Raw genomic sequence first — 10,099 nt, 5'->3', positions numbered from 1 at the left:
AGGAAGATTGAAGATTATCAAGATATCTATGTGGTACATACATATCAAGAAGGAAACAACATGGCACTTGACCTTGCCAAAGCTAGCCATAGTGTCACATGGTTAGCAGAATAGGATGCAATAGTTTATTATCATCATCAACTCAAATTATGGTAGAAAGGGAGCATACCTTCAATCATATCACATGAACTATCAAATTAGGTGGAAGGTCTCCTTTTCTACACATGGTCATCAGAATGTGGCACTCAGTAAAGGGTTTTTTTGCATGGTTAGATGTTGATTAACATTTATCTTCCAACTACCATGAACATTGATGACTACATTAAAAGGATGCAAAGGGGTGATTCGATGAGATTTAAAGAATGATTTTGTAATGATCATAAAGGCTAGTTGATTAATTCCCATGATTGGTACAACTAGTGACAATCATTTGCAAATGAAAATGAAATGTCTAAGGGTACTATGGTGGGAGATATTTTGGTTTTTTGGGAAACATTGCAAATTCATGATTACTATGCAATTATTTTTAATTTTCTTCATTGTGGCTTGGTATTTTTTATTTTGTAACTCAAAAACTTGGTGCAAGGCTATGTTATTGGAGGAGTTACTTATGGACCCAGGTGAAGATATGGGCACTAGTGACCATATCAAACTAGTGGGTGTGTAGGAGTGTATCAATAGTAGTTAGGCTGTGATGGTATACTTGTAGGATGGGGGCCTTTTACCTTATATGGAGGACATGGTTAAACACAAAGAGGTCATGTCAATGTAGTTCTATCAAACTAAGAAGGATAGAAAAGTTATGGTTAATGGCATGAGTTTTGAAAAATTTTAAGAAAGCATTTTGAGGGATGGGGATTTTCTACTAGATGGAAAGAAATGGAAAAGGTGAGATAAGGTTAATGAGGAGGAGAGTTTGTAGAAATTCTTCAAATCCAAGGAGGAAATAATGAGATTACATGTTTGGTTTGCATGGGTTTCCTTTCCTAAGCCATGAGATATGATTTGCTATGCGATTATTAGACATTTCCTTGGAGGACCATTGTCAAGTACTATATTATTATCATTTTCATATCCTGAATCATTTTAGAAATCTAGACCTTATCTCCTTTATGTTTCTATTACTGTATTCACTGGAGGATAATATCTTTAAGGCTAGAAAGAAACATGAGGAGGGGAAACTTTTCTACCTTATCCACTAGGGCCTAATGAATAAACTTTTCATCTAGCACCTAGCTTAGAATACCCCTTTACTAATTAAGCCCCTGGCCTCTATCACGCCTCAGACCTCCCTAAACACTAGCCCTATCTTTATTCTTAAGAGGCACAAGAAAGGTTATGCCACTAAGGTCAAAATTAACCCTGAGGTCAAAGTTAGCATTATTGAGTCAGACTCATATACAAAGAAGAGAAAGTAGTGTACTAGGAGCAGCAACAAGAATCTTCAAATGAAGACATCTAAGATCCCCATGAAGTTTGAATCTAGTTGTGACTCCTCTGATTGTGAGGAGAAAGTTGCTAAAAAGAAAAGCCTCCACTAGGACATCAAACCTAGCCCCAACTCTATCAACCCATCCCATGTCTCTGATACCCTTGAAGCTACCCCAACTCATAGTGGGGGGGAAGACATCACTTCTCTGAGGAAGGTTAACCCCAAGGTTACTAGGAAGAAAGGAAAACATAGCCATAGCAAGATATGATTGGAGAGGCTTGAGAAGCCTATGAGGGACTTGGTGGATAACCATGCCACTATCTACCATAGGTTCAAACACTAGTTGAGTTCTCCACCAAGGTTATGCACTCTATAGCCACAACCCTCTAATTCCTATAGGTTAACAAAGAGGAACAAGTCCTAGGAAAGACTACTGAGACTACCCAATCCATATATGGTTTCCTGGAAGAGGATTGGCTAAAAACCATCCTAGACAAACTAGTGAAAGCAAAGGAGAAGGATGTGGTAGGGGAATCTCCTGAGGAGCAAAAGAATAGTAACCAAGAGAAGGAAGAAGGCATCTTTACTAGGTTTTTTTGTGTTATATTTTTATTTTTTATGATTATGTCTCTGAACTTTACAACCCACGGGGTTTTTTGGACAATGTGTATTAAGTAGACCAATAGCAGCAATGTCTTTAAATGTTGTTGGTTTATTATTTAGTTTCTAATGAGTAGTAGTTCAAGGAATATGGCTAATTGCAATTGGACTCTCAAAATTTTATGTTTAAAGTTGGTATAGGTTAGACAACTGGGAGGTAACCTCCAATAGATTTTAAGTCTTTTTCTACTTTGGGGTCAACCCCTTGTATTTTTGGCTACTATCAACTACTTCAAAAATAATCTTCATTACATAACATCTAAACCAACGAATGACTAAAATAGGAATCCTTCTCCAAATCTTTAGTGTCCCCCTTATAACAAGTAACTTAGTCAAGTGAATTGAAGACACATATTATATTGGAATGAAATTGGTAGTCTCTCAAGTCTATAGGAAGATATGGCTTGAAAGTGTCTCTTTAAACATTATCAAATTCTTAAAGGGTGTTTAAACCCTTGGTGTGGAGACCAATAATTACATCTTGGATTACATTATTATTCTTAATATTATTGTAGATTATAAAATTTCACTTATCTTAAGGAAGGTGGCAAGGTAGTTAATGGGATTGCTAATGTTCTAGCATCAAGCAACCAAATATTTTTTGAGAGTCAAGTAATGGTTGAATCCTCATTGAAATTAAAACTTTTATTGATAATGAAAGGCGACCTTGCTAACTTGGCTTATTTATTAGTAATGATTCCCATTTACTCATGGCTCATGAATAGGCCAATGTGAGTTATCATTCCCCTTTATGAATAGAAAAGGTAAACCCTCTAAGTATAAATTTTTATAGTTTTATTTTGTGTTAGTCTAGCTTTTCCAACTTTTTGTAGCTGCTATAGTATTGTGACAATATGGTAAGTAAAAGGAATATGGTAGAAACCACTTCCTATGATAAGTGGTAGGATAATCACATTATATGGGAGAGCCATCCAACTGGAGGCATCAACTCTTACATAAAGAATCCTCATGAAAATGACTTGGGAGTAATCATTTTTTTCTTGGTGGATGGGAGAATGAAATTTGTAAAGCATACAAATTGGAATCTCTATTAGTGAAGAACTTATTATTGAGGACCCTATAGAATTTGTGGATCTTTTAAAAAGTTTTACATGAACCATGATAAATCTATAGATATACCTTCAAAGATGGAGAATGAGATAAGTCATGAAAAAAACTAATTAGGGAATATGACTACATTATTATAAAACATATCTAGGTTGAATTTTTTAAATTTTTTGTGTGGTGCCTTACCCTTGATAGTTTCTTCACTAGTTTATTTGTCTCTCATTCGATGACTTTGAACCATTTTAAGAATGAAAAGTATATTGTGTTCTAGTTTATTTTTTCTTCTTTATGTCATGGGATTAAAACCCATAGAAACAATTCTAATATCTTTATGGAGGATCTATTCTCCTCCTCATGGATAATTCCAAAGTTATTTTCAATCAACATAAGTCATCGTATATACAAGAGGTGAATAATTTTTGCCAAAAATTCAAAAAAGAACTTCATACTTTTGTACAAACCTTGTAGAAAACCCTTCAAATAAACATGTTTGTAATCATATTATTAAATGAAAGCATTGAAATAAGGAATATTTAGCCCCTAATTGGTGTAAGGGGTTCTAGATAGATAAAGATGACACTAACTATATCCTCTTAAATCAGTATGTGAAGGATTCACTTCAGTCTTCCTTTTCTAAGAAAAGTAATGTCTAGGTAAGGGAATCCTCAAAATATTTAAATTTAATAGAACCAAAGAGAAGAATAAAGTCCCTAATTTGTCCCACTCTTTTATTAGGGAAAAAATAAAATGTAGCCTTCCTTGTGTTAAGAAGTCCTTAGAGAAAGCCAAAAAGAAGATTGATATGGGTGTTAGGAATAACATTGGTAGTCTTTACTATGATATACACCTACTAATCATAGAACAAATAAGGATGTATTTTCACATTTAAATTTATATTGAGACTATAAAAGGAACCCTTTTTGAGGAACCCTTGAGAATTTAGAAAAGCGTTTCTCTACTACTGGTATAAGGGATATTATAAGGATCTTCAAGAATATATCAAAGAATTAATTAGAATATCATTTTTGAATTGGATGGTCTCAAAATTTTGAGTGATTAAAGATAGGATTAATTCCCTTACTAATAAATTAGACTTTAGGTAGACCATTATGGATAGGATCCCTACTTTGGAGAATGTAAAGAAATTTTGTTCTTACTTTTACAATGTAGCCAAGGATGTAAAAATATGAAGAAAGATTGTGAGACAAAAATGGAAATATTTCAAGAATCCATTTATAAATTTTTCATGATAAGAAAAGGTTAGTTTCCATAGTAATTCTAACTAAAATGCATAATAGTATGTAGCCTGGGCTTAAGCATATTAATGAGTAGGCTTGAATTCTCTATTTCTTATCAAATGGTAATTATGATATTCCTTTGATGAGTGTGAAATATAAGTGAAGAATGAGGTGAGGATTCAACATGTCATGGGTGATAGTCCTATTCTTCATTCTTCTAACAAATTCATAACCATGACAAAGGTAACAATGATAAATTTTGTATCATTGAAGATGTTCTAAAAATTAATGGACATATGATACACAAGAATGTAGAACTTTCCACGATATTGAAGTATCTATGGTAGGATAAACTAGGTCTATAAACCCTTTTCTTATTTTATTTTGTCTTTCTATGGGCTATTCATTGGTCTAATTTAGGTTATCTTTCATTACTAGAATTCATTTCTTATAAAGGTTTTAAGGCCCATTCAAAAACTATTTTTTGATAATTAAAAATGTAGTTGAAATAATTTTTATAGACAAAATTATAAAATATTGTAAACATCTTTAAAATGATTGATTATATCCAAAATAAAAATTTATAAGGTAGAATAAATAAGACATGGTTACTTCTCTCCATATTTGTATATTTTTGAAAAAAATGATTTATTATTTATTGTCTTTGATGTTATACAAAATGTCATATCATTGCTAGTCAACATATGGTAAGCTCACTCGACAGTTGAAGACAGTTTCTAGTATCTGCTAAACATTCTAGAGTTTTCCAAGTTCAGAAGATAGTGTCTATCGAGTTCACTTGGGTTACAAAGGAAAGTTTAGATAGGTTGAGTGTTAGCTGAGATCACTTGGTTACTGAAGGAAATTTTTGATGGAACTAGTTTTAACCTAGCTCACTTGGTTACCAAAGGAACTTTTTGAATATGCAATGTTAACCAAGTTCACTTGGCTAACATAATATAAGATTTGATGATGCTTATAGGAAGTGAGTTTGAATGATAAGTAGAATATCCTTGTTGAGTTGCAAAGATACATTTGATCAAGAAAGATCAAGTATAGTAGGGTATGTGCAGGATCATGGTGTACCAAACTATGGCCTTAAGTGGCAGTGAAAAACCAACAAATCAAGGTTATGTCAACTTGGCACATCATTTTAAAGTGGTTTTGGACTTTATATCAAAAAGTTGTAAGAAAATAATATGTAGTAAATTAAATCTAGTTTCTAAACTACAAGGCCTTATCTAGAGAAAAAAATTATTTGATTGGTCAAAAGTTTGGATTTTAATGTAGTACTACAAAAATTTCAGGGCAAAAATAAAAAGTAGATATATGTCTGACCACCTTAATCATAATCAAATGATAATATTTTTAAATATAATTTTAGATATAAAAAGTAGACTGATTCCTGAATGTGACGCATATTTTTAGCAATTTTTATTCCAAATAAATAATTAATTATGAATTTTCTACTATACTTCTTTTAGAATTAAAAAACTCCCGTGTCTGACCACCTTAACTAGTTCAAAAAAAATCAAAATTAAGTTTTTCTTATTTTTTTCTTATACTAGTCGAAGCATAGAATGTGATGCATCTTTTGGATTTGACAAATCTTATACATTTTGAAAGTTATAGCTATTTTTCAACCAGTATGTCAATCAACACTTTGTAGCTAACTCCATTAGAAAATAAGTAATAATTACTTACTGAAGTTGTAATTTGACAAAACATACATTTATGAAAAACTAAGAACATTCTTAAGAAACCCTTTTCATTACATCAAATTTTGGTTTAAAAAAAGTCGTCAGCTACATGCTTGAAGTAAAAAACACATAAGAACATGCCAAAAACACATTTTCAGGATGTTTTAAAGATGACCATATAAGGTTGGTATCGAAAGATATAGTAAGAATTATAAAGGTATTAATTATTTTCATTTAGTATCAAGATGGGTGGGAAAAAAGTTGGAATAGATTTTGAAATTCTTTGAGGCATTTCAGAACTACATATTTTTCAGATCGCCACTTTTTGGCACACCATGATCCTGCACATACCCAGTATCTTAAATTGAGATCTACAATCAACAATTCAATTGCATCAGAAATAGGTCATCTCATTGTTACTTTCTAACCATTGTAGTAGTGATCTAAATCTCTTAACCAAGTTGGATAAAAAGTTATTTGTAAATCCTCTAACAAGGTGGCATTTCTAGATTAAAGTGTTTAAAGGCCTCTAACAAGGCCACTCCTAACAAGATGATTAAATCCGCTAATAGGATCACACCTAAAAATGTGTTTTGTAACCTTTTATTAGGGTTGGCTCCTTATAAGGCTAACTTCAAAATAGTGAAAATTAGTAACTAGTTGCAATTGGTGGTTTTTCTCAAATTGGGTTGCTAGGTTAAATCTTGTTATCACTTGTGTTCATGAATGCTATTTATTTTATGTGTATGCAACTAAGTTAAGTAAGATTAATCACAAATAATATCTTAATATTTTCATGTTAAGTAGTTATCTAATTATTTTAGTGTTTATTGAGTTACAACATTTTCTAGTGTAAACCAAGTGCATTTGTGCTTGCCAAGTTATAGTAGAAAATAGTTTAGTTAGAGTTTTGATTTGTATTGATATCTAAGGGGTTTGGGATTTATTTTAGTGGTAATTGATTTGTTAAGTAAGATTAATCATAGATAATATCTTAATATTTTAATGTTAAGTAGTTATTGAATTATTTTAGTGTTTACTGAGTTACAACATTTTCTAGTGTAAACCAAGTGCATTTGTGTTTGCCAAGTTATAGTAGAAAATAGTTTAGTTAGAATTTTGATTTGTATTGATATCTAAGGGGTTTGGGATTTATTTTAGTGGTAATTGATTTTCCCCTCCCCTCTTAGTTATTGCCCTTATATTTCCAACAACTAGTATCAAAGTTTCTCGGTGTTTGTAGAAAAGGTTTTAAGGACCTAAGCTAAAGATCAAGATTTCTTATAGAAGGGATATCAAAAATTTGAACAAAGATAACTTTGTAGCATGATAGGAACTCATGAATTTTCATCTAGCAACCATTAGTGATTTAGGTTTGAAATACTTAAACACTTGTTATAAGGATCCTACTAGTAAAATGTCTATAGAAGGAATTTTTGAAAAGAAAAATCATAATATCATGATGATTGACATAGCATCAACTCTTAACTATGTTGAATTTGATAAAGTCAAAAGATGTGCTACTGCTCATGAAACATGGACCAAAATAAAGGATTTCTATGGAGGTGATGATAATGTAAAAAGGGCCAAGGCAAAAAGCTTGAGAGGTCAGTTTGATCAAATTAAAATGAGAGAGGATGAAAACATTGCAAAATAGGTTGATAGAATCAAAGCTAGTGTTAGTGTTATAAAATCCTCTAGAGGAACAATTGTCAATGTAGCTATGGTATGCAAGGTACTCAAAACCATTTTTCCTATCTATGGAATTAGAGTGTCTAATATTCAAGAGATGAGATGTGATCCAAATAACAAGATAACTTTGTATGTACTAGTTGGAAGGTTGACAAAATTTGAACTAGATAACTATGATAATTATACTTCTAGTTCTAGCAATCTTGAGTCTGCATTTGAAGCCAAGGTATCACTCAAGAAGAAAGCCAAATAATCTAAAATTGAAGAGGAAGATAGTTTTTCTAGTGATCTTGAAGACATTGAAGCATTACTTGCATGAAGGTATCCCAAAGGCAAAGGAAAGTATAAAGGTACAATTCCTTTAATCTATTTCTCTCGTGAAGAAGTTCGACACGTTACTTCTAGGTGCCCAAATAGAGAAAACAAAGATTAAAAGAAGCACAACATGTTAAAAGGAAAGAAGGATTCCAAAGGCTACAAAGGCTACAAGGATAGTGTTAAGAAATCTTGTTTCATAGCTAAAGATTCAGATAGTAGTGAAGATGATGAAATGGTACATATTGTTGTAAAAGATGAATCTGATGATGAAGGAGGTAAAGTGGAACTTATCTCTCATGTTAGAAAAAATGATACATGGATTACTGATAGTGGTTGCTCACATCATATGATTGGTGATAAATCAAAATTTTACCACATGGAACATTATGATGGTGGTAGTGTGAGATTTGGAAACAATGAAGCTTATTGCATAAAGGGAAAAGGTTGTATCTCACTAACTAATGAACTTAGATGTGACAATCCTTACTAGGTCGAAGTACTCAAGAATAATCTAGTTAGTATGGCACAATTGAACAACATTGGATTCAAGGTGGAATTCATAAATGAGAAGGCCAAACTACTGGACATAAAAGGACTTTTAGTTGGTTCTACAAATGAAACAAAAGGTACTCTACTCTACCTAGATCTCAGTGAAAGTTCATGTTTTATTGCTCAAGTAGAAGAAAGTTGGTTATGGCATAAAAGGTAATTTCATGTGAACTTTGATAATCTAGTGAAGATAAGAAAAAATAGAAGAGTAAGATATATTTCTAGTCTAAGGAAACCCGATCTAGGTCTATGCAAAAATTATCAAATCAGGAAGATGGGAAATAGTAGTTTCAAAAGAAAGAACTATCATTCAGAAAAAGTCTTCAATTTGATTCATACAGACCTATGTGGACCTATTGGAATAGAGAGTTGCAATGGAGATAATTATTTTATTTTATTTGTTGATGATTATTCTAGAATGATGACTATAATGTATCTAAAAGAAAAATATGAAGCTTTTCAAAAGTTCAAGTGGTATCTAGCAAGAGTAGAGAGAAAATGGAAAGAATCTAAAATGTTTAAGATCAAACAGAGGTGGTGAATTAATTTCCAATGAGCTTAATGAATTCTACATTGAAAAGAGAATTAAGGGACATGTATCAGCCCCTAGTACACTTTGATAGAATGGTATAGCTGAAAGATGAAATAGATCCATCATGGATTATGCAAGAATCTTAATGATATAAAAGTGTGCTACAATCAAATAATGGAACGAAGAAATTAGTACTACAATGCATACCTTGAATAGAGTATTTTTGGAGAAAGTCTCAAATCAAACTCCTTATGAACTATGGTATGGCTACAAAACCTAATGTAAGTTACTTGAAAGTATTTGGTAGAAAATTTTATATCTTGGAGGAATTTAGGAAAGGTAAATTTGATGTCAAAGGTTATCAAGGCATATTCCTAGGACACTCCTATAGAAGTGAAGAATACAAATGTTTAAATCTAACTAATCATAAGATCATAGAAAGTACACATGTGATAATTGATGAATTTGCAAAAAAAATTGAAGAAAGCAACAAAGAACCTACAAATTATAGAAGGTTTGTTTACTATGAACTTGATACATTGGAAAATCTATTTGGAAGTCAGAAGGCCTCACCTCTCAAGCCCCCAAAATATCTAAAACCTATTGAGTTGCAACTAGTGCAATCCAAATCATAGTCAGAAGCTACTGAGCTAGTGCTAGAGCAAAGAAAGTTTGATGGACCTGAGTCATAGATAGTGGGACATGAGCTTGATATAGAAGATCATGAAGAGGTTAGTGGAATGAATTCTAAATCCAAAGTACCTATATTAGAAACATATGATATAAAGAATCACGCATCTTATCAGATCATTGAAGACAAGTCAGATGGAGCAATGTCAAGAAACAAATTGAAAGATGCATGCTTTCTTGCTGAATTTGAGCCTAGAAATGTTAAAGATAGTTTGGATAA

Source organism: Cupressus sempervirens, chromosome 9 (assembly GCF_028749045.1).
Source record: "Cupressus sempervirens isolate cs-2001-9-10 chromosome 9, ASM2874904v1, whole genome shotgun sequence".
NCBI classification, from domain to species: domain Eukaryota; kingdom Viridiplantae; phylum Streptophyta; class Pinopsida; order Cupressales; family Cupressaceae; genus Cupressus; species Cupressus sempervirens.
This window is presented reverse-complemented; position numbering follows the sequence as displayed.